This window comes from Aethalodelphis obliquidens, unplaced genomic scaffold (assembly GCF_003676395.1).
Source record: "Aethalodelphis obliquidens isolate GAN/ISIS:26980383/991018 unplaced genomic scaffold, ASM367639v1 scaffold50, whole genome shotgun sequence".
Lineage (NCBI taxonomy): Eukaryota > Metazoa > Chordata > Mammalia > Artiodactyla > Delphinidae > Aethalodelphis > Aethalodelphis obliquidens.
Genome location: NW_020837994.1, coordinates 892,724 through 918,227, shown reverse-complemented (window position 1 = coordinate 918,227; position 25,504 = coordinate 892,724). Strand labels below are relative to the sequence as shown.

The 25,504-nt window shown below is 38.5% G+C and overlaps 1 protein-coding gene across 8 annotated transcripts in view; it reads left to right on the top strand.

Moving 5' to 3' along the window:
- The window catches only part of FAM168A (family with sequence similarity 168 member A), a 231,250-nt gene that overhangs the window by 86,034 nt on the left and 119,712 nt on the right, over positions 1–25,504 (top strand). Inside the window, exons 2-3 of one of the 8 annotated variants that reach the window (XM_027083334.1) lie at positions 4,983–5,058; positions 5,828–5,932. The exons of the other annotated variants lie outside the window; for them this stretch is intronic. The gene's annotated coding sequence lies outside the window, so the exon portion shown is untranslated. The remainder of the gene's footprint in view (positions 1–4,982; positions 5,059–5,827; positions 5,933–25,504) is intronic. 8 annotated transcript variants of the gene reach the window in all.

The following is a 25,504-nucleotide window of genomic DNA, read 5'->3' as shown; positions in this document are numbered from 1 at the left end:
TCCTCTGTGCGGGAATCTCTCTGCCCGAGAAGGGCCTTTCTAGAGTGTGGAGACGTTTCCTCCTTCACAGCTCCCTCCCACTGATGCAGGTCCTGTCCCTATTCTTTTGTCTCTGTTTTTTCTTTTGCCCTACCCAGGTACATGGGGAGTTTCTTGCCTTTTGGGAGGTCTGAGGTCTTCTGCCAGCGTTCAGTAGGTGTTCTGTAGGAGTTGTTTAACATGTAGATGTATTTCTCATGTATTTGTGGGGAGGAAGGTGTTCTCCACGTCTTACTCTTCCACCATCTTGAAGCTCCCTCTCTGCTAGGTTCTTTGCCTCATCAATTTTGCAGGGTTGGGGGGCTTTTTGTATATTAAGGGTATTCACCTTTTGATATATATGCTGTAAATATTTTTCATGTTTTATTTATGAAACTTGGTGCTTCCCTAGAGCACCCAAAGAGAAGAATTCTTTATCTTGGAATAGCTATTAAAAAAAAAATAGCATACCAAAATAAAAACAAACAAATAAAAAAGATAAAAAAAAGAAAAACATAGAATACTACTGCTACCACTAACACTATTATTGAACTTTTACTTTATAAGTTTCCCAAAAACTTTCATATTCTGTATTTTATCCTTTCAATAACTTCATGAGGGGGCTTATGATTAAAATAAATTGGATTGAACATGTATGTCTTACTTTATCTCCTTTTACAAACTCCGTTGAAATGGCATAAAACTAGTATTAACTCACAAAGACTAAGAGAATAGACAAGATGGGAAAGGCACAGATGGTGAATGATTTAGTGGATCAGGGAAAGCAGAAAGCTAAAGCTACAGAGGGGATGTGAATCTGTATAAAGGCATTTTGTCATACAAAACTCTAGAAAGCCCTAGGTATTGGAGGTTCTTCGCATCTTGAATATTAGGATGAGAGGTGGAGCTGAAAACAGGAGTTTCAGAGGTATATAAGGAACAATTAAACCGTCACATCTTTTCTCAATTTCAGCAGAACATTGGAGGTTTATCCTCTAGAGAAATAAAATCAGAGAGGCCCTGGCTTTGGGAATACCAAATTTAGCTGAGAGTAAAAGAGAGGTGCCATTCTAAAAACAGGGATTAAGTGAAGGGCTCCATCTAGTTCTTATCTCCCAGAAATAGGTAGTCAGGTTTATTTTCCTCAGGTGGGAGATTAGAGGATTCCTTGCTGAGAAACTGACTCACAGACATCTGGGAACCTCCCCAGTAAAAAACCGGCTTGACATTTTCTCTTGTTACATTGAAGCCTAGAAGTTAACATGCCCTGCTGCTCATACAATGTTTCTCTGTGTGCCTTACTCTTAAATATGAAAGAAAAGGCAAAGATCACCTGATGTTTGAGAGAAACCTCTAACATGAATAACAAATGAAAACAGATATAAAGACCCCCATCCCTCCAAAAGAGAGCATTGGGTAGAGATAGAGCACAAGAGACAATGTAGGAGCAAAAGAAAATTTGAAGAAAACTCAGATCAGAGAAGATAATGCCTCAGTGAAACAAGAATAGGGTTCTGTTAAAAAAAAGGAATAGTCAGAGAACAAAAAAGAAGTTTTGGACACTTAAAAAATATATCAGAGTAAAGAATTTAAAACAAAGAAGTAGAAAATAAATAAGAGGATCAGTTTTAAGATTTATTTAAATATAAAAGTTATTTAAATTTAAGAGAATTGATATAATTATTTTTGATGATTTTATTCCCTCCAATTCCTGTAGTTTTTCTCCTTTAGATCTTTGGATCTCCTAATAGTCAGATGTTGGGTCATAGAGTGACAGAAATCATCAAAGAAATAATATAGCAATTTCCCAGAACTTAAGTACACATATGTTTATATTGAAAAAAACCCATCAAGCGCTCAGTACAGTGAATTTTTAAAAAGAAACACATCATTATGAAATTTCAGAACACTGAGTAGAGTGAGAATATCATAAAAGCTGCCAGAGAGAATTAACAAGTCGCATACAAAGGTATTGGACTTCTCAAAAGCAATATTGGAAGCTAGAAGAAAGTGGAGGAATTGCCTTACATTCTGAGAAGAAATCATTTCCAACCTAGCATTCTATACCCAGTCAAAACTAACAATCAAATATGAAAGTAGGGGGAAAAAAGACATTTTCAGACATCTCAAAAAGATTTATTTCCCATGTATGCTATCTCAGGCAACTTGGTAGTTTGATATACCATAATGAGATAGGAAAGAAATAGGAAGGCATGGACCCAGGAATCAAGGGAATCTAACATAGAAAAGTGAGTATAAGTCCCAGAATGATGATTAAGGGGTATTCCAGGACCACAGCTATGCAGGAGACCTACGGACTAGAGAGAGTTATCAGATTTGAACGAGAGGTTGGAGATTCCAAGAGAGATGCTTTAAAGCAGCGGTCCCCAACCTTTTTGGCACCAGGGACTAGTTTCCTGGAAGACAGTTTTTCCACACATGGGGTGGGGGTGGGGGGAGAGGATGGTTCAGGCGGTAATGCAAGCAATGGGGAGCGGCAGATGAAGCTTCCCTCGCTCGCCGCTTACCTCCTGCTGTGCGGTCCAGGGCCTGGGGGTTGGGGACCCCACTTTAAAGAAAATACAAAACGACATCAGTAAATTATCTGACATGTTTGACCATATTACAAAGAACCTTAAAGTTATTTTGGAGAATTTGGAGATGAATTGGGGAAAAGGACATTAAAACCAAGCAAATTAAAAACGAGACAACTATTAATTCTAGGAAAGACCAGAATTCTAGTTGTCCAAGGAAGACAATGTAGTCATAATACACTATGTGGTTTAGCTGTGAAAATCATTGTATAGATCCTGAGTATTCTTGAGAAAAACAAGAAAGTGTTGGAATACTGTTCCTCCAGCTAACAAAACATTAAAAAGCTTTGGTAATCACGCCTTGGTGTATTCCCAAGAGAAATGAAAGCAGATAGCCACATAAAGGCTTTTGTATAAATTTTCATAAAAACAATATTTATAATAGCTAAAATTTGAAATCAACCTGTTGTAGGTTGAATTGTATTCCCTCTAAATAAATATGTTGTGATTCCCCCTGAAAATAATATAGACCTTGATATTAATGTTTTATTTAATTTTTATTGGGATATAGTTGATTTATGAATATTAATTTTGAAAACATTTTATTTTGAAATAATTATAGATTGACAGGAAGTTGCAAAGATAAACAGAGAGGCCCTATATATCTTTTACCCAGTTTCCTCCAATGGTTAGATCTTGTGTAACTGTAGTACAGTATCAAAACCATGAGAATGACATTAGTGCAATGTGTATATATGGTTCTGTGCCATTTAATCACATGTGTAGATTTGTGTAACCACCACTGCAATCATGATACAGAATATTCCATTACTATAAAGATTTTCCTCACTCTACCTCTTTATATTCACAGCACAACACCCCCTACCCCCATCCCTAACTCCTGGAAACCACTAGTTATTTAACATTTGTATAATTTTGTTATTTCAAGATAAATATATAAATGGAATCATACAGTATGTGACCTTTTTTTCACTCAGCATAATGCACTTGAGACCCATACAAGTGGTTGTATATCAATAGTTCATTCTTTTTGATTGCTGAGTAGTATTCCATGGAATGGGCATATCCTAAATATTAATTTAACTAAAAATTGTGATGTGACTGTGTTGGTGGAAGGAGAAGTGTGTGTACATGTGTATATGTGGGTGGTCATGGGGGTGATGATCATGATATGAAAGAGCAGACCTTCAAAACAGAAAGATGATAAATAATGACTAAAATTGACCCCAAAAGTGCCAATATAAGCATGTTTTTTTTGAAATAAAGAGATAAATACTAAGAGAAAGAGCTAAAAGTTGAAAGTGATTGCCTTTGAGAAGCAGAAATTCAGAGTGAGGTAGGGGACTGCTGCTTTTTGTTATACATCTGAAGTCAACTATTACCATACTTAAAAATAAGGCCCAGAGACTTAGGGGCCCAAAGTTTTAGAATGAATAACTAGAGAAGCTGAGCCTACAGCTCAGGCTCTCTGACTCTCACCAGGGACCTTTCTGCCTCTCCCTGCCTTGGAATGTTTGCTGATGTTTATATGAGTGAAAACTTGTGCTCCCAACAGAGCTCTTTCAATATTTTTTATATTGGTTGTTACAGCCTCTGCATTTGGGACACTGCAAAGTACCTGACATAGCAAACAAGAGTCCTAATGACTCAGTTCCTAAGTAGCTGATGCTGGGGTAATAAATTACCATAAAACTGCTTTTGAAGTGCCAACTTGACAGCCATGTCCGTTTTCATTTCTTTTGATGAACTAGGGATGGCTCTTTTATAGGAATTGTACGGACCCATTTTTCGGTTTGTTTTGTTTATTGTTTGAAGATCTGTTGCTGGCCCCTGACAAAATACCCCTGTCATGAGAGAGGGAAGTCACAGCCTAGGCTTAGGAGTCAGAGAACTTGAATGCAATCTACTGCTCCACTACTCTCTTTGCATTTTTTGGTGGGGGGTGTGTGTGTGTGTGGAGGGGGGGTGTTTGTTTCTCCTTTAGCAAGGTTGGATTCCTTCCTTTCTAAGCTACAATTTCAGCTTCCTTGAGAATTCCCTCCTTGACATCTTTGTTTAACTCTAGTGTTCCCAGATTTCCTGTACCCCTGATAGTTCTTTGGGTCACTTCTGCAAATGATTTATTGCTCATCCATCATGCGTGAGAATTTTATTTTCAGTGAGGAACCCCATTGTCTAGTGCTGGAGAATCATTCTTGGCTCTTCGCTCGCATGTGCCAACTATAAGATTCAAGCCCAGAGGGAAGGCTTCAGAATGAGCCAGCGCCCTAGTGGTTTACTTCAAATATTAGGTTATCCCCTTCCCAACTGTTGTTACCATTATAGCATTCTTGTCCACAGGCATTAGCCACAAGCTCCCTTGGTTTTCTTTGCTTACTGATGAGGCTGCTCTGTGGTTGTTTTATCCAGCTGAAGACTAATTTCCTAATTGTGAAGATGAAAATAAGAGTTGTTATTCACCACCAGAGCAAAATGTCATGACCAGGTATGAGCACAACTGAGAACAGAGCTTCATTTTTATCACCTGCCACCCCTGGGCTCAGTGGAGAGGAAGAGGGGGGCCCTTAGCCTGGTCAAGTGCTCTTGACCAGAAGGTGGGTAGGGGTAGGTGTGTCTCAGCTCTCTTATCCCAAAGAGCGATCCCTTTGGAGGGTTCCACAGGTGTTGCAATAACAGTACAGACAAGAGTATAGAGTGCTGTTATTCAGACTGCCCTGGAGAGTGGGCCAAAGGGCTCCTTTTATGGCTCTTACTTGAGAGGCACAATGAACATTCATAGGCTAGGTTGCACATGCAGAAAAAAGCCATCAGTCCTTTCAAATTATAACTCTAAAATCAATCTCATTATTAAAATAATAGCACATATATTTCCTGAAACTACTGTTCTATAATAAAATTTTATCTCATTTATAACTTGGTACTTGCTGGTTTTAACTAATGTTAGAGATAGGCTTCTAGACCAAAGGACCTTGCCATAAAGTAGCGTTTGCTGGGAGGTCCCAGGCCCCTGAATTGGTTTTCTGGGAACAATTGCCAGTAATATTTTTTCAGCTGATGATTTCAGTTGTCTTTGGGTGCAGGGATAGATGTTTGATAGTAGTGTCAAATAATGTGTAAACCCATCTTTTATTTTTCTCCTGTGAGCTTGACACGTGATAAGAGGACAAAGGCTTTGGGTGGAGTAAGCCTTTGGGCAGGTTATTAGGGAGCTGCTTTGATGTTCTGAATTCTATAAAGGAGCTGTTTCTTTTTAGACAGGGCATCCTTTGGTGACAGGCTTGATCATCCTCCCCATTAGAAGATTGTAGTTTCAGTGAAACATTTTGAGATGACTGCTGAAGAAAACTAGGTCAAATCAGGTATGATTTATGAAATGTACCATTAAGGAGGCAAAGAGAAAGTCAATTTTGTCTTTCTGTGCCCTGAAATTCTAAAGAGGTTAATTACAGGAAGTCCTTCAAACCATATGGTCCTTTGTCTTGGAAACATTCCCATTTTTGAATAATGTGCTTGTTATGTGACTACAGCTAGTCTTACAGTATCAGTATCAGCACTTACTACTTGAGTTCTTTTGTTTTACATCTGAACTTATATAAACCTGGCTTTAAAATAATATTTACATTAGAATTTTGAGAGGTGAATCTACTGATATGCTACACTCACTGATCTATGATTAACCCAACAGTGTTGTTTCAAAAATTTCTTCTCAGGTCCTTTTGCTACTCTCCACCTTGTTCACTCTGTTCTGCCCATATTCATTGTCTCTTAGTTCCTCTGAAAGCATGTCGAGTTCTTTTCTGCTTCAGTGCCTTTGCCCATGCTGTTCCTTTCCCTGAAATGTTTCCCTGCTCCTCCCTCCAACATGACTAACTACTCATCTGTTATGGCTTATTTAAATGTCACCACCTTGGAGTGTTCTTTCTTGACTTGTCATTCTTGAGAAAATCTCTGTTTCCTTCTTTATGAGCACCTCTTACATGTTATAATTATAGGATATATTAGATTTTCCCACTTGCTCTTCATCTTTTTCCTCCTCTAGAGTGTAAACTCTGTGAGGACAGGGACAGTGGCTGAGTGGTTCACTATTGCATTCTCAGTGCTTAAGACAATGTCTAGGGCCTGACACATAGTAAGAATTTGTAACAAATGTTTGTTGAAAGCTTGAATGAATGAAGGAGCCCTTTCTTTTGGGGGAGCATCCAAAAGAGCCAGGCAAAAACTGAATGGCCTATAGTTGACTATATTTATGGCTCATTTTTGACTTAGCTTTGAAAGTCACACAGCATTACTTCCTCTGCATCCTATTGATCGGGCTAGTCCAGCTCAGATTCACTGGGAGGAGAGTTAGGCTCTACCTCTTCTTGGGATTGTGGCAATCTTTGGAAAATACAATCTGTCACAAGAGATTATTCCAAGCTGGGTACTGGATATCACCTCTAAGAAGTGATGTAGCTCTATTCTAGGCATTTATACTACTCTGATATCCCTAGATAGACACTCCTGGAGTATAGAGAGGCAGAGGTTCAGATCATGATTCTATCACTTACTAGTGATAGAGAAAGAAAAACTTATCAAAAAATTTAAGTGGTTCCTTCATTCATTCAGGCTTTCAATAAATGTATTTTGAGTACTGTGTGCCAAGACTCGGACATATTGTGTTAGACACTGAGAATGCAGTAGTGAGCCAGGCAGCCTTTACTACTATCCTCAAAGCACACAGTCAATAAATGGAATCACTGGGACTCCCCCCTCTTTCTGCTAAACTCCACTGCCTCTTTTTAAAAAAAGACTCTATTAAAATAAATAAATAAATAATAAAAGACTCCATTTTCTTAGAGCAGTTTTAGGTTTACAACAAAATTGAGAGGGAGGTACAGAGATTTCCCATATACCTCTCCCCCCCACATGTGCATAGTCTCCCCCTTTATTTAGTTATTATAAATATTGATATTTATCAATATTACTCATCAGAATGATATATTTTTTACCAAGGATTAGCTTACATTGACACATCAAGATAACCTAAAGTTCGTAGTTTACCTTAGGGTTCACTCGTGTTATACATCCTATGGATTTGGACAAATATTTAATGACATATATACATCATTATAATATCATACAGAATATTTCACTGCCCTGAAAATCTTCTGTCTATTCATCCTACTCTCCCCTCCCCACCCCCACCAACCACTGATCTTTTTATTGTCTCCATAGTTTTTTTTAAACTTTTTAGATTGAAGTATAGTTAATTTACAACGTTGTGTTAGTTTCAAGTGTACAGCAGAGTGATTCAGTTTTACATATATATTTTTTTTTCAGATTCTTTTCCATTATAGGTTATTATAAGATATTGAGTATAGTTCCCTGTGCTATACAGTAGGTCCTTGTTTTTTACCTATTTTATATATAGCAGTGTGTATATGTTAATCCTAACCTCCTAATTTATCTTCCTGCCTGCCTGCCCCCACTATCCCCTTTGGTAACCATTAATTTGTTTTCTATCTCTGTGAGTCTATTTCTGTTTTGTAAATAAGTTCATTTATATCATTTTTAAAGATTCCATCTCCATAGTTTTTGCCTTTTCCAGAGTGTCATATAGTTGGAATCATACAGTATGTAGCCTTTTAAGATTATATATTTAGTAATATACATTTAAGTTTTCTCCATGTATTTTCATGGCTTGATAGCTTATTTCTTTTTAGAACTGAATAATATTCCATTGGGTGTACTACAGTTTATTTATCCTTTCACCTTCTGAAGGACATCTTGGTTGCTTCAAAGTTTTCACAATTATGAATAAAGCTATTTTAAATATCTTTGTGCTGGTTTTTGTGTGGACATGAATAACAAGGAGTGTGATTGCTGGTTCATGGGGTAAGAATACGTTTAGTTTTGTAAGAAACTGACAGACTCTTCCAGAGTGATTGTACCATTTTGCATTCCCACCAGCAATGTACAAGTGTTCCTGTTGCTCCACATCCTCACCAGCATTTGGTGTTGTCAGTATTCCAGATTTTGGTCATTCTGATAGATGTGTAGTGGCATCTTCTGTTTTTTTAATTTGCATCTCCCTGATGACATGTGATGTGGAGCATCTTTTTATATGCTGTTTTCCATCTGTATATCTTCGTTAGTCACATGTCTGTTAAGGTCTTTGGTCTTGATTGCTGTAAGTCTTGAAGTTGGTAGCATCAGTCCTCCAACTTTGTTCTTTTCCTTCAATATTGTGTTGGCTATTCTGGGTCTTTTTCCTCTCCATATAAGCTTTAGAATCAGCTTGTCAATATCCATAAAATAATTTGTTGGGATTTTTATTGGGATTGCATAGATCAAGTTGGGAACAACTGCCATCTTAACAATATTGAGTCTTTCTATCCCTAAACATGAAATATCTTTCCATTTTATTTAGTTCTTCTTTTATTTCATTCATCAGAGTTTTGTACTTTTCCTTATATAGATCTTATAATATTTCGTTAGATTTATACCTAAGTATTTAATTTTCTTTGATGCTATTGTAAATGGTATTGTGTTTTTAATTTCACATTAACCTGTTCATTGTTAATATACAGAAAAGCAATTGACTTTTGTAATTAACCTTTTAGCCTGCAACCTTGCTATAATCGCTTATTAATTCTAGGAGTTTTTTGTCAATTCTTTTGAATTTTCTATGTGGATGATTATTTCATTTGTGAACAAATACAGTTTTACGTCTTCCTTCCCAACCTGTGTACCTTTCATTTCCTTTTCTTGCCTTACTGCATTAGCAAAGACTTCCAGTATGGTGTTGAAAGGAGTGGTAAGAGGGGACCTCCTTGCTTTGTATGGGATCTTAGTGGGAAAAGTTTGAGTTTCTCACCATTAAGTATGATGCTAGCTGTAGGTTTCTTGTAGTCATTATCAAGTTAAGAAAGTTCTCCTCTTTCTAGTGTACTGAGAATTTTTATCATGAGTGCATGTTAGATTTTGTCAAATGCTTTTTCCTGCATCTATTAATATGATTATGTGATTTTTCTTTTTTTTTAGTCTATTAATGTGATGGATTACATTAATTGATTTTGAATGTTGAACCAGCCTTGCATAGCTGGGATAAATTCCGCTTGGTCACGGTATATAATTCTTTATATATTTTTTTAGATTCAATGTGCTAATATTTTGTTGAGGATTTTTGCATCTATGCTCATGAGAGATATTGGCCAATAGTTTTCTTTTCTTGTAATGTCTTTGTCTGGTTTTCGTATTAGGGTAATGCTGGACTCATAGAATGAGTTAGGAAATATTCCCTCTGCTTCTGTGCTCTGAAAGAAATTGTAGAGAATTGGTATAATTTCTTCCTTAAATATTTGGTAGAATTTACCTGTGAACACACCTGGGCCTGGTGCTTTCTCTTTTAGAAGATTATTAATTATTGATTCAATTTCTTTAATAGATATTGGTCTATTCAGATTGTTTCTTTTTGTGTGTTTTGGCAGATAGTCTTTCAGTGAATTGGTCTATATCATGTAGAGTTGTTCATAATATTCCTTCATTATCCTTTTAATTTCCAAGGGGTCCGTAGTGATGTCCCTTTTTCATTTCTGATATAAGTTATTTGTGTCTTCTCTCTTTTTTTCTTAGCCTAGTTAGAGGCTTACTGATTTTATTGATCTTTTGGTTTTGTTGATTTTTCTCTATTGATTTTCTGTTTTCAGTTTTAGTGATTTCTACTCTAATTCTTATTGTTTTTTTTCTTCTGCTTATTTTAGATTTAATTTGCTCTTCTTTTTCTAGTTTCCTAAGGCCCACTGCCTTTTTCATAGGCATTTACTATCAAGTTGCGACCCATGCTGAAAGGAATGGTTCCAAATCTTCTGCTTGTGTAATTGACCCCAACTTGAATGGCTTATGCTTCCCATCTTATGTTGAAAAGGTACAGTATCTGCCTTCATGTTAAAAAAAAATACCCAGGGTCATATCGGGTATTTCAAAAAGTGATTGGTATCCCTGAGTCAAGACCAAGGTTTGCAGTATAAAAGACACTTAATGAGATGTTTTCCCCTGATCTCCTTGAGGGACAGAAATATTTATTTTTACATTTAGGAGTGTACTTTCAGAGAACTAATGGCAACAAGTTCAGAGCTCTTGTTATTATAGGCTCATTTTGTAGAGTTCTGTAATGTTCCCTCAAAGGGCTAGAGTTCCTAGTGCTTTTGAGGAGTTTTCTAAGATTCTGATTCTTAGAACTCAGCTAAAACGCCATCTTTCATGATGCCTTTCCTGTGAGAAGTGATTTCTTCAGCCTCATTTCTCATTAATTAATATTCTGTGGCATTTTTACTTTTTAACTTTAGCTGTGTGTGCCCAGTTTTTATCATTTCTCCTACTTATAGTCCTCTTGAGGGCAAGACAGTTGTTCTGGATATTTTTGTATTAATCAGCACATGTTCATTGAGCCCCTGTATTAGTTCATGGGCTTTTATAATTCGTATATCATGAATGGTTATAGTTTTTCATACCTTCACTAGAATTCTGTTGTTATTTAAATAGATTGAGAGTGGCACTTTTTCTTTTCCTTCTTTTATTTATTAGATAGTTGTTTGGTTTGTAAGAAGTAACATAACTGTTGAAGTGTTACTCATTCCTGGAATAAATGTCTTATAGAAGACACTATAATTGGCCAGAGGAAGCTCTTTTGAGGCAGAGTGAATTACGGTACCTTTCCTTCACACCTGGAGGTAGTGATGAGGAAGCTGCTGACGGGGAAGTACTTTTTCATTCTGTTACTTTAAAAGGACACTTGTCTTTTCCTACTGATCCTTAGATAGGTGTAGATTAAGCTCTGGGGGCTTGTATTAATTTTTCTTTAATAAGAATCTTTACCGGATTCTCGTGAAGATCAAATGTAGCAGTGTATATAGGAGGTCATTTGGACATATAAAGTACCATACAGACAGGAGTATGGTTTTTTACCCCCCTCAAAAATTAATAACTGCTCTTTCTGAACTAGTTAAAGCACAGTTCTTCTCCCAAACAGTATGTTTTTTCTTGCTTTTGTCAGCATAGACTCCTATTAGAATTTCTCAGTCAACCATCAGGTTCAATGTCACATTTTTGATGGTTCAATGTGGCAATTTTTCCCCCAAAGGCAATTGCATTATGACACCTGTTTTTGTATATTTCACTTAATTATCATAACAACTCTGAGAGGATGGTGTTAACTACCTCCATTTAAAGTTGAGTAAATCAAGGACCAGTGAGTTTAAATAACTTAGCCAAAATAGTAAGAGGTAGAGTATAGATCTGAATTCATATATTCTGGGTTTGTTTCTTGTTAACATTTATATTAGTCAGGATATGCAGAATTATGCTGTGGTATCAAATTGGCCACAAGATTTCAGTGGCTTAACATGACAAAGATTTGTTGAATTCTTGCTCATATGAATTCCATTGCAGGCCAGGTGACTCTGGAGGGCAGTTGTCCTCCAGGAAGTGATGACTAGCGCATTTATGTTGCTTTTGTCTTATGATGTTACCATCTCAACATAAGACTTCCAATATGTGTTTGCAGAATGGAGAGAAAGGGAGGCAGGGAGGGAGGGAGGACGTGCATGTCAGAGCTGTAGGGTCATATACCAGATTTTGAATACTTCTTCCTGAAAGTGAGACATGTCACCTTCGTTCACAGATCATTAGCGCTAACTAACTGCAAGAGGTCTGGGAACTGTGGGGGCCGGCCAGACCACTTCACCCAGATGTTTCCCAAGGGAAATTATTTTTACATAGAACATGTTTCCTTCTAGCTTGCAAGTTAGGGATAGTTTAACATGTCTGAGCCTCATTTTATACTGTGAATGCCTCAAGGTCAGGAATTAAATTAATAAATTCGATAATTTTTAAGTTCAATTCAGTTAAACATTATTGAGCAGTTTCAGGCCTTGTTTTCTTGCCAAAATCTATAGCCTATATCTATCTGTCTATCTATATTATAGGTAAGTAATGGTAACTAGATAGTTCTAGATTTTAAGTTCCTTGAGGACACTATAGAATAACGGTTAAAAGCACTGATTTTGAGAATTAGAATTCTGGGTCTGTCACTTCCTAACTCTCTGATCCTCAGTAAGTTGTTTGTTTGTTTTGGCCGCATTGCATGGCTTGTGGGATTTTAGTTCCTTAACCAGGGGTTGAACCCGGGCCCTTGGCAGTGAAAGCGTGGAGCCCTAACCACCAGACCGCCAGGGAATTCCTGTGTTTTTTTTTGTTTGTTTTGTTTCTAAACAGCTTTATTAAGATATAATATACCATAAAATCTACTCTTTTTTTTAAATAAGTTTATTTTATTTTATAAATATATTTATTTATTTAATTTTTGGCTGCATTGTGTCTCTGTTGCTGTGCGCGGGCTTTCTCTAGTTGTGGTGAGCAGGGGCTACTCTTCGTTGCTGCGCGTGGGCTTTTTCTAGTGGTGAGCAGGGGCTACTCTTTGTTGCTGCGCGCGGGCTTTCTCTAGTTGTGGCGAGCAGGGGCTACGCTTCGTTGCAGTGCGCGGCCTTCTCATTGCGGTGGCTTCTCGTTGCAGAGGATGGGCTTTAGGCACACAGGCTTCAGTAGTTGTGGTGTGCGGTCTCTAGAGCACAGGCTCAGTATTGTGGCACACAGGCTTAGCTGCTCCATGGCATATGGAATCTTCCCGGACCAGGGCTCGAACCCGTGTCCCCTGCATTGGCAGGCGGATTCTTAACCACTGCACCACCAGGGAAGTCCCATCAGCACATGTTTTAAAAAAAATTCAACCAGTGGAGCCCTGCTGTTCTATTCCTCCCTTTACCTGCTCTGGTAAGAAAAAAAACGAAAACAAAACACAAAAGAACTAAGGACCAAGAAGGCCCAAGATGTGGCCTCAGCTCTGGGCAGGATGGGCTATGTTTCATTTGGCTTTGTCCTTTGTCTCTCCTGCCAGGCTCCTGACTGGTCCCTCTCCTTCTCTGGTCAGCGAGGCTTCTTTGTATGGGCAGGGACTTTGGGACCTCAGTGGAGTGTTTCTGCAGAGCTTCCTGTGAGAAGTGTTCCTGTGATTAGCGGTGACCTCCTAGCAGCAGATGCATTCATCATTTGGCTTCAACTTTCCCATCCCCCATTTGAAGTTCCATTGGATCTGCCCGTCACAGAGCAGCTTCCGTTGAATTCAGCAGCCTGTTTCTGGTTACATTAGGCATTATCTGTATTGCACTTTTGGCTCACCTCATGAATGGTCTAGTACTATGGTTATTTTCCACAGAATATCAAAGTTGGCAGGGCCCTTAAAAATCCCTGACCTAGGGAATTCCCTGGTGGTCCAGTGGCTAGGACTCAGTGCATTCAATGCCAGGGGCCCAAGTTTAATCCCTGGTCGGGGAACTAAGATCCTGCAAACTGCATGGTGCGCCCCCCCCCCCCAAAAAAAAATCCCTGACCTAACCCCTGCTCATTTCACAGAGGAAGAAAACTGAGACCTAATAAAGGGAAGGTATTTATCCAATCCCACAGTTTCTGTGATAGAGGTAAGACCAGGACGGTGATACCTTGACTCTAGCCAATTTTCCCTTTACCAGGCTCTGCTACCTCCTTCTCGCCAACTTACATAACATCATAAGCTCTTAGAGGGCAGAGATCATTCCTTATGTACCTTTATATCCCTCAGAGAGCCTAAGTTATTGGGTGTGCCTAATAACCTCTGAGATTTATTATCTAATTTTACATATGATGAATATGTTGCCTAGTCGAAGAAGCTAGGTAGTTGTGGGTGGGGATCTTGGCTAGGAATTAATGGAGCTGGGGTTCCAACTCACATATTCCAAGTCCAGGTTGTCCAGTTTTCTTTCTAGTAAATTATAACTGGATTTGTGTGATTTTGACAGTGGAAGGACAGTCCAGCCAAGCTCCAGAGACAGTAAGTGTTCATTTCATTTGGAGAGAAGCATTTAAACTGATGTGGCCAGGGCACAGGTTGAATTAAGTGGAGGGAGATGGAGGGAAGGCAATGAGAAATGAGGTGAAAAAGATTCAGAGCCAAAGAGGACAGATCCCTTTAATGTGGGCTTTTCAGAGGAAGCCTCCTGGAGTTGGGAGCCTTGAGCTGGGCCTGAAGGATGGTTAGGATTTGAATTTACAGGGATGGTGCAAGGTTTGAGAGCATACATTTTGATTCCTCTGTAAACAAAGTTAAAAAGCCAAGCACTGGTCTAATTTGCATAGAGCATTGTTGACCAGTGAAGGATGCTGGAGAGTAGAAGTTGGGGCTAGGTTTTTAAAATCTTAGAATTTTAGGTGTGAGGATTTTACTTTTATTTCCATTAATATCACTGTATGTGCTTACTCCTTCTTCAAAGATGAGTTGTGGGAACACTGGATGGCAGCTGAGTAATGAACTCTCTGCCTTTTTACTCTGTACAGATCAGGACTTTGTTTTAGGCATTTCTCTTTGATGAACTTACCATATGTAGCTCTGGCTATTCTTGAGCGGCCTCAGGGGTCCATGACATGTCATAATTTACCACTTTCCTGAGGTGAGCATTTGAAAAGTATTTGATGAGGCAGTGGTGGATGAGAGTGATTTACTTAGCTAAGGAATGGCTCCCGCTTACAGTTAATGGCATTTCTAAATTCGCAGATTCTTAAGCCATCTCTGGGGATTTGTTCACAAATGATAAGGTTTTTAATATATTCCCTTCCTACATACTTTATACTCAAGTCCACAATTGGCCTAGTCCTGGGTTCTGATCTCAGCTCTACTCCTTGTCTGTGTGACCACTGATAAGCCTCTTTCCCTTAGTTCTTATATCCATAATAACAATGATGCTGTGCTGGATAATCTCTAAAGGCTCTTCTGGTTCTGATATTTTAGGACTCTGTATATGGGATGCAGATCAGCCTTTTCTTTGGCATTCTTCATGTACACAGATCATAATGCATTAAAACGTATTTGTATCACAGTGACTACACACATATTGGCTTATTCATCACATGCTTATGAAACAGTTCCCATTGGTGATCATGCTACACTGACTTTTTGGGTATTTTTATTGTGCCCTCTCCTTTTTATGTCCTCTGCTGCCTTCATGTTCTGGCTGTACCTTCTGTCATCCCTCAGAGCAGGCCAGACCCAGACACCACTGTGTTCTAATAGTATCAGAAAAGCAAACAACAGAGAAACACAACCAGCTGCTTCAATTTAAACTGGCCTTCCTGGCAGCTACAGATTATCAATTCCTGCACAAGCAGCCTACAGGGCTAGAAGGAGGAGATGACAGTTTTGTCCCAACTTGGTGGTAAAACCCCAAGCCTTACCTTTCATGTTAGTTGCAATTACATTTGCAATTTACATAGCTTGCATTTCCACTCTTGCTTACTGCAGTATTAAAGATGTTTGAAAGGAGGCCAGAAATGCAAAAGAGGGAACTAGCTATAAGGAACTATATTTAGAAAAATGTTTAAGACAACTGTCTTTGGACATGTTTTTTCCTCATTTTTATTAATTTCCTGCATAGTTTTGAATACGAGTAATAGTAATAAGTATTCCAAACATTTCATGGCACTTTAAACTTCAGAACCTTTTTTCTCCTTATCTAACACATCTTTATAAACAACCGGGAGATGATGCATACACACTATAGTTACTATAATATGAGTATAAGTAACTATAGTTACTTTTTATTGAGTGCTTATTATGTGCCTGACACTGTGCTGAGTGCTTAACATGTATTATTTAATTTAACTTTTATATCAGCTGTAAAAGTGGTATTATCACCATTGAAACAGATGAAGACACTAGGAACCAAAGGGGTTAAGTAAGGTGCCCAAATTCACACAGTTAATATGTGATGGAGTTAAGATTTGAATCCAGCCAACGGTGCCTGGCTTCACAGCTGCTGGTTCTGTTAACTTCTGAGTTTTACAGACTCTCTGTGAAGTGTGGCGTTGTATCTTGCTCACTAGAGAGGTTATAACTTGCTAATAATCGTGGCATGTATATGGTAGGTATAGGACCTGAATTTTGATCACTTGATTTAAATCTATGCCCCTGGTTTTTATTTGTTTTCATTTTTAACTGTCTTATTTTTATATCTTAGATGAACTACTTAACATCCTTTTGGATTAGTCTTGGTATGGATTATAAATAAATTATAAAAAGGTCTTACTTGGGATGCAAAGAAAAATAAGATGTTTTCAAGGAACTAATAGTTGGTTGTAAGAAAAAGAAATGCACAAAAATAAATAAGTAAATAAATATTTTTTTAAAAATATATATGTATACATACACACACACAATGGAATATTACTCAGCCATTAAAAAGAATTAAGTAATGCCATTTGCAGCAACAAGGATGGACCTAGAGATTGTCATACTGAGTGAAGTAAGTCAGACAGAGAAAGAGAAATACAAATGATACGAATGAACCTATTTACAAAACAGACTCACAGACTTAGAGAAAGAACTTATGGTTACAGAGTTGTGGGAGAAGGATGGGGGGAGGGATAGTCAGGGAGTTTGGGATTGATATGTACACACTGCTATATTTAAAATGGATAACCAACAAGGACCTACTATATAGCACAGGGAACTCTGCTCAGTGTTACATGGCAGCCTGGATGGGAGGGGCGTTTGGGGGAGAATGGATACATGTATATGTATGGCTGAGTTCCTTTGCTGTGCACCTGAAACTATCACAGTTGTTAATCGGCTATACTCTAATGTGAAATAAAAATTTTTATTTTTTTTTAAGAAGATGTTGGGGGTAGGAGTTTATTAATTTATTTATTTTTGCTGTGTTGCGTCTTCGTTTCTGTGCGAGGGCTTTCTCTAGTTTTGCCAAGCGGGGGCCACTCTTCATCGCCGGTGCATGGGCCTCTCACTATGGCGGCCTCTCTTGTTGCGGAGCACAGGCTCCAGACGCGCAGGCTCAGTAGTTGTGGCTCACGGGCCTAGTTGCTCCGCGGCATGTGGGATCCTCCCAGACCAGGGCTCGAACCTGTGTGCCCTGCATTAGCAGGCAGATTCTCAACCACTGCACCACCAGGGAAGCCCTAAAATAAAAAAATTTTTAAAATGAAGTTGTAGGAGTAGAGGATATAGCAGGGAGCTTGGCATATAGTAATAATAATAACTAATTAAAGTGACTTTTTTAGTTCTAGCTATATGGATTGTTGTATTTAGTACTCAAGGAATCCTATTAGGTGGGTACTATTTTTGTACCCATTTTATGTATGAGGAAATTAAATTATGTATAAGGAAATTAAATTATGTATGAGGAAGTTAAATCTCAGAAATGAACTCTGCCGGGCTCATAAAAAAAAAATTTAAAAAAATTTTTTTTTAAGAAAAAAAATAAAGAAAAATTAAAAGAGAAAAAGAAACAAAAAAAAAACATTGAAAAAGAAAGAAAAAGACAGGTACAGAATTAGAGGTGCTCCCACTATATATTAAGTGGGGAAAAAACCCTAACTGAGTAGTTTGGCCTATGAGTGATTTAAAGAAGGGAAATACAAGTGTGAGCTGTGATTTAATAGGGAGAGGATTTTTTTTGGGGGGAGGGGGTTAAGTATAGTATATAATAATAAAAGACCCAAAACTCTCTTAAGTGTGATTAGGGAAAAAAAAAAATTGGAGCCACATTTTGTTTTTAGTAGGAACACAACTCTGAAATGTTTCTGTGAATAGGAAAGGCAATATATGTGAAACTTTCATGAATTCATCATTTAGTATATTTGTGTTTTCAGTGCCTAGCTTACACAAATGTTTATCGAATGAATGAATTTTGGGTCTGACTCTGAAGGTGCGGGGGTGCTGTGCCATTATTGTAATACAATGTGCTATAAAGGGTTGAAGATGGAACCTTTAAAGAATACCTAGTCTAGCTTCTACTTCTAACTGATGAGAGAAGTGGGACCCAGGAAGTGGAAGTGACTTTTCTAATAAGTTGTAAAGGAGGACTAGAATCCATTGCTCCTGGCAGCACTAATGGTTTTCTGGAGTAGATTGCCAGTATTTTCACAGAGGTTTCATGAACACAGATAAAATGTATAGAGTAAATATTGTTGAAAGTATTTTGATTCGCTGACTTCTTTACAGATAAAGTGAGGATATAGCGATTTGTTCTTTTCTTCTTATTTCTCTAGATCTTGTGTACCAAGTTTAGATTAGAAAGTTTCAGTAGGTTGAACCTAACTTGATCATAGTTCTCTGGCAGTGCAAATATAGCAGAACTTTTCCCCTCAAAGGCCTGGTTGGAAGCAGTGGCCTTTATTTCTGATGTATAATTTACCTCTCCTTCCTGGTGTTTGAGTCTTGTTGGTCTTGATAAATGCCTGTTTTCTATGCACAGCATTCAGTTAACGTGGGGTCCTGGTGTGGATCTGCTGCTCCGCGGCATGTGAGATCTTCCCGGACCGGGGCACGAACCCGCATCCCCTGCATCGGCAGGCGGACTCTCAACCACTGCGCCACCAGGGAAGCCCTCGTTTCTTTTTATGGCTGAGTAATATTCAGTTGTATATATGTGCCACATCTTCTTTATCCATTCATCCGATGATGGACACTTAGGTTGCTTCCATCTCCTGGCTATTGTAAATAGAGCTGCAGTGAACATTTTGGTACATGACTCTTTTTGAATTATGGTTTTCACAGGGTATATGCCCAGTAGTGGGATTGCTGGGTCATATGGTAGTTCTATTTGTAGTTTTTTAAGGAACATACATACTGTTCTCCATAGTGGCTGTACCAATCACATTCCCACCAGCAGTGCAAGAGTGTTCCCTTTTCTCCACACCCTCTCCAGCATTTATTGTTTCTAGATTTTTTGATGATGGCCATTCTGACCGGTGTGAGATGATATCTCATTGTAGTTTTGATTTGCATTTCTCTAATGATTAATGATGTTGAGCATTCTTTCATGTGTTTGCTGGCAATCTGTACATCTTCTTTGGAGAAATGTCTATTTAGGTCTTCTGCCCATTTTTGGATTGGGTTATTTGTTTTTTTGTTATTGAGCTGCATGAGCTGCTTGTAAATTTTGGAGTTTAATCTAAACTCTGTCAGTTGCTTCTTTTGCAAATATTTTCTCCCATTCTGAGGGTTGTCTTTTGGTCTTGTATATGGTTTCCTTTGCTGTGCAAAAGCTTTGAAGTTTCATTAGGTCCCATTTGTTTATTTTTGTTTTTATTTCCATTTCTCTAGGAGTTGGGTCAAAAAGGATCTTGCTGTGATTTATGTCATAGAGTGTTCTGCCTATGTTTTCCTCTAAGAGTTTTATAGTGTCTGTCCTTACATTTAGGTCTTTAATCCATTTGGAGCTTATTTTTGTGTATGCTGTTAGGCAGTGTTCTAATCTCATACTTTTACATGTACCTGTCCAGTTTTCCCAGCGCCACTTATTGAAGAGGCTGTCCTTTCTCCACTGTACATTCCTGCCTCCTTTATCAAAGATAAGGTGGCCATATGTGCGTGGGTTTATCTCTGGGCATTCTGTCCTGTTCCATTGATCTATCTTTCTGTTTTTGTGCCAGTACCATACTGTCTTGATGACTGTAGCTTTGTAGTATAGTCTGAAGTCAGGGAGCCTGATTCCTCCAGCTCCGTTTTTCGTCCTCAATATTGCTTTGGCTATTCGGGGTCTTTTGTGTTTCCATACAAATTGTGAAATTTTTTGTTCTAGTTCTGTGAAAAATGCCAGTGGTAGTTTGATAGGGATTGCATTGAATCTGTAGATTATTTTGGGTAGTAGAGTCATTTTCACAATGTTGATTCTTCCAATCCAAGAACATGGTATATCTCTCCATCTGTTTGTATCATCTTTAATTTCTTCCGTTAGTATCTTATAATTTTCTGCATACAGGTCTTTTGTCTCCTTAGGTAGGTTTATTCCTAGATATTTTATTCTTTTTGTTGCAGTGGTAAATGGCAGTGTTTTCTTAATTTCACTTTCAGATTTTTCATCATTAGTGTATAGAAATGCAAGAGATTTCTATGCATCAATTTTGTATCCTGCTACTTTACCAAATTCATTGATTAGCTCTAGTAGTTTTCTGGTAGCATCTTTAGGATTCTCTATGTATAGTAGCATGTCATCTGCAAACAGTGACAGCTTTACTTCTTCTTTTCCGATTTGGATTCCTTTTATTTCCTTTTCTTCCCTGATTGCTGTGGCTAAAACTTCCAAAACTATGTTGAATAAGAGTGGTGAGAGTGGGCAACCTTGTCTCGTTCCTGATCTTAGTGGAATTGGTTTCAGTTTTTCACCATTGAGGATGATGTTGGCTGTGGGTTTGTCATATATGGACTGTATTATGTTGAGGAAAGTTCCCTCTATGCCTACTTTCTGCAGGGTTTTTATCATAAATGGGTGTTGAATTTTGTCGAAAGCCTTCTCTGCATCTATTGAGATGATCATATGGTTTTTCTCCTTCAGTTTGTTAATATGGTGTATCACGTTGACTGATTTGCGTATATTGAAGAATCCTTGCATTCCTGGAATAAACCCCACTTGATTATGGTGTATGATCCTTTTAATGTGCTGTTGGATTCTGTTTGCTAGTATTTTGTTGAGGATTTTTGCATCTATGTTCATCAGTGATACGGGCCTGTAATTTTCTTTCTTTGTGACATCCTTGTCTGGTTTTGGTATCAGGGTGATGGTGGCCTCGTAGAATGAGTTTGGGAGTGTTCCTCCCTCTGCTATATTTTGGAAGAGTTTGAAAAGGATAGGTGTTAGCTCTTCTCTAAATGTTTGATAGAATTCGCCTGTGAAGCCATCTGGTCCTGGACTTTTGTTTGTTGGAAGATTTTTAATCACAGTTTCAATTTCAGTGCTTGTGATTGGTCTGTTCATATTTTCTATTTCTTCCTGATTCAGTCTTGGCAGGTTGTGCATTTCTAAGAATTTGTCCATTTCTTCCAGGTTGTCCATTTTATTGGCATAGAGTTTCTTGTAGTAATCTCTCATGATCTTTTGTATTTCTGCAGTGTCAGTTGTTACTTCCCCTTTTTCATTTCTAATTCTATTGATTTGAGTCTTCTCCCTTCTTTTCTTGATGAGTCTGGCTAATGGTTTATCTCTTTTGTTTATCTTCTCAAAGAACCAGCTTTTAGGTTTATTGATCTTTGCTATCGTTTCCTTCATTTCTTTTTCATTTATTTCTGATCTGATCTTTATGATTTCTTTCCTTCTGCTAACTTTGGGGTTTTTTTGTTCTTCTTCCTCTGATTGCTTTAGGTGCAAGTTTAGGTTGTTTATTCGAGATATTTTCTGTTTCTTAAGGTAGGATTGTATTGCTATAAACTTCCCTCCAAGAACTGCTTTTGCTGCATCCCATAGGTTTTGGGTCATCATGTCTCCATGGTCATTTGTTTCTAGGTATTTTTTGATTTCCTCTTTGATTTCTTCAGTGATCACTTCATTATTAAGTAGTGTATTGTTAGCCTCCATGTTTTTGTATTTTTTACACATGTTTTCCCTTAATTGACACCTAGTCTCATAGTGTTGTGGTCGGAAAAGATACTTGATACAATTTCAGTTTTCTTAAATTTACCAAGGCTTGATTTGTGACCCATGATATGATCTATCCTGGAGAATGTTCCATGAGCACTTGAGAAAAATGTGTATTCTGTTGTTTTTGGATGGAGTGTCCTATAAATATCAATTAAGTCCATCTTGTTTAATGTATCATTTAAAGCTTGTGTTTCCTTATTTATTTTCATTTTGGATGATCTGTCCATTGGTGAAAGTGGGGTGTTAAAGTCCCCTACTATGAATGTGTTACTGTCAATTTCCCCTTTTATGGCTGTTAGTATTTGCCTTATGTATTGAGGTGCTCCTATGTTGGGTAAATAAATATTGACAATTGTTATATCTTCTTCTTGGATCGATCCCATGATAATTATGTAGTGTCCTTCTTTGTCTATTGTAATAGTCTTTATTTTAAAGTCTATTTTGTCTTATATGAGAATTGCTACTCCAGCTTTCTTTTGGTTTCCATTTGCATGGAATATCTTTTTTCCATCCCCTCACTTTCAGTCTGTATATGTCCCTAGGTCTGAAGTAGGTCTCTTGTAGAGAGCATATATATGGGTCTTGTTTTTGTATCCATTCAGCCAGTCTGTGTCTTTCAGTTGGAGCATTTAATCCATTTACATTTAAAGTAATTATTGATATGTATGTTCCTATTCCCATTTTCTTAATTGTTTTGGGTTTGTTATTGTAGGTCTTTTCCTTCTCTTGTGTTTCTTGCCTAGAGAAGTTCCTTTAGCATTTGTTGTAAAGCTGGTTTGGTGGTGCTAAACTCTCTCAGCTTTTGCTTGTCTGTAAAGGTTTTAATTTCTCCATCAAATCTGAATGAGATCCTTGCTGGGTAGAGTAATCTTGGTTGTAGGTTTTTCTCCTTCATCACTTTAAATATGTCCTGCCAGTCCCTTCTGGCTTGCAGAGTTTCTGCTGAAAGATCAGCTGTTAACCTTATGGGGATTCCCTTGTGTGTCATTTGTTGTTTTTCCCTTGCTGCTTTTAATATGTTTTCTTTGTATTTAATTTTTGACAGTTTGATTAACATGTGTCTTGGCATGTTTCTCCTTGGATTTATCCTGTATGGGACTCTCTGTGCTTCCTGGACTTGATTAACTATTTCCTTTCCCATATTAGGGAAGTTTTCAACTATAATCTCTTCAAATATTTTCTCAGTCCCTTTCTTTTCTCTTCTTCTTCTTGAACCCCTATAATTTGAATGTTGGTGCATTTAATGTTGTCCCAGAGGTCTCTGAGACTGTTCTCAGTTCTTTTCATTCTTTTTTCTTTATTCTGCTTTCCAGTAGTTATTTCCACTATTTTATCTTCTAGGTCACTTATCCATTCTTCTGCCTCAGTTATTCTGCTATTGATCCCTTCTAGAGTTTTTTGGGTTTTTTTTTTTTGTGGTATGCGGGCCTCTCTCTGTTGTGGCCTCTCCCATTGCAGAGCACAGGCTCTGGACACACAGGCTCAGTGGCCATGGCTCATGGGTTCAGCTGCTCTGCGGCATGTGGGATCCTCCCGGACCGGGGCACGAACCCGTGTCCCCTACATCGGCAGGCGGACTCTCAACCACTGCACCACCAGGGAAGCCCCTTCTAGAGTATTTTTAATTTCATTTATTGTGTTGTTCATCGTTGCTTGTTAACTCTTTAATTCTTCTAGGTCCTTGTTAAATGTTTCTTGCATTGTCTCTATTCTATTTCCAAGATTTTGGATCATCTTTACTATCATTATTGTGAATTCTTTTTCAGATAGACTGCGTATTTCCTCTTCATTTGTTACGTTGGTGGGTTTTTATCTTGCTCCTTCATCTGCTGTGTGTTTTTCTGTCTTCTAATTTTGCTTATCTTACTGTGTTTGGGGTCTCCTTTTAGCAGGCTGCAGGTTCGTAGTTCCCGTTGTTTTTGGTGTCTGTCCCCAGTGGCTAAAGTTGGTTCAGTGTGTTATGTAGGCTTCCTGGTGGAGGGGACTAGTGCCTGTGTTCTGGTGGATGAGGCTGGATCTTGTCTTTCTGGTGGGCAGGTCCACGTCTGGTGGTGTGTTTTGGGGTATCTGTGGCCTTATTATGATTTTAGGCAGCCTCTCTGCTAATGGGTGGGGTTGTGTTCCTGTCTTCCTAGTTGTTTGGCATAGGGTGTCCAGCACTGAAGCTTGCTGGTCGTTGAGTGAAGCTGGATGTTGGTGTTGAGATGGAGATCTCTGGGAGATTTTCGCCGTTTGATTACGTGGAGCTGGGTGGTCTCTTGTGGACCAGTGTCCTGAAGTTGGCTCTCCCACCTCAGAGGCACAGCACTGACTCCTGGTTGCAGCACCAAGAGCCTTTCATCCACACGGCTGCTAGTGTTCGAGGGTCTTCTGCAGAGGTAGGGGGCAGCTGTGGCTCACTGTGGGGACAAGGACACTGGCAGCAGAAGTTATGGGAAGTACTCCATGGCATAAGCCCTCCTGGAGTCTGCCATTAGCCCCACCAAAGATCCTGTCAGTACTATTATTATCCCCTTTGATAGATTGAAAAACTGAGGCATGGAGAAGTTAAGTAATTTTCAGAGAGAACATAGGTAGTTAGCAGTGGAGCCAGACTCTGAACCTAAGCTCTCTGGCTCCAAAGTCCTTGCTTTGATCACTATCCTATACTGCCTCATTAGAACATAAGCTTCTTTTTCTTTTCTTTTTTTAATAAATTTATTTATTTATTTATCTATTTATTTATTTATGGCTGTGTTGGGTCTTTGTTGCTGTGCGCAGGCTTTCTCTAGTTGCAGTGAGCGGGGGCTACTCTTTGTTGCGGTGTGCGGACCTCTCATTGTTGTGGCTTCTGTTGTTGCTGAGCACGGGCTCTAGGCATGCAGGCTTCAGTAGTTGTGGCACGTGGGCTCAGTAGTTGTGGCTTGCGGGGTCTAGAGCTCAGGCTCAGTAGTTGTGGCACGTGGGCTCAGTAGTTGTGGCTTGCCCGCTCTAGAGCTCAGGCTCAGTAGGTGTGGCACATGGGCTCAGTAATTGTGGCACACGGGCTTAGTTGCTTCGCAGCATGTGGAATCTTCAGGGCTGGAACCTGTGTCCCCTTCATTGGCAGGCGGATTCTTAACCACTGAGCCACCAGGGAAGTCCGAGAGCAGGGATGTTTGTCTTTTGGTTTACTGTTGTTTCCCCAGGACCTAGAATAGTACCTGGCACATAGTAAGCAATGAATATTTGTTGAATGAATGAATGTGTAGTGATAATATGTGAGGGAAAAAATGTTAAATGGCATTGTTTTTACCTTGACCCCTCTTAATCTTCTGGGGTCCTAACTATTGCTTTAGTCCTGTTCTGTTCAATACAGTAGCCAGTAGCCACATTTCAGGTGCTCAGTAGCCACATGTGGCTAATAGCTTCTATATTGAACAGCACAGATGTAGAACGTTTCTATCACTGTAGAAA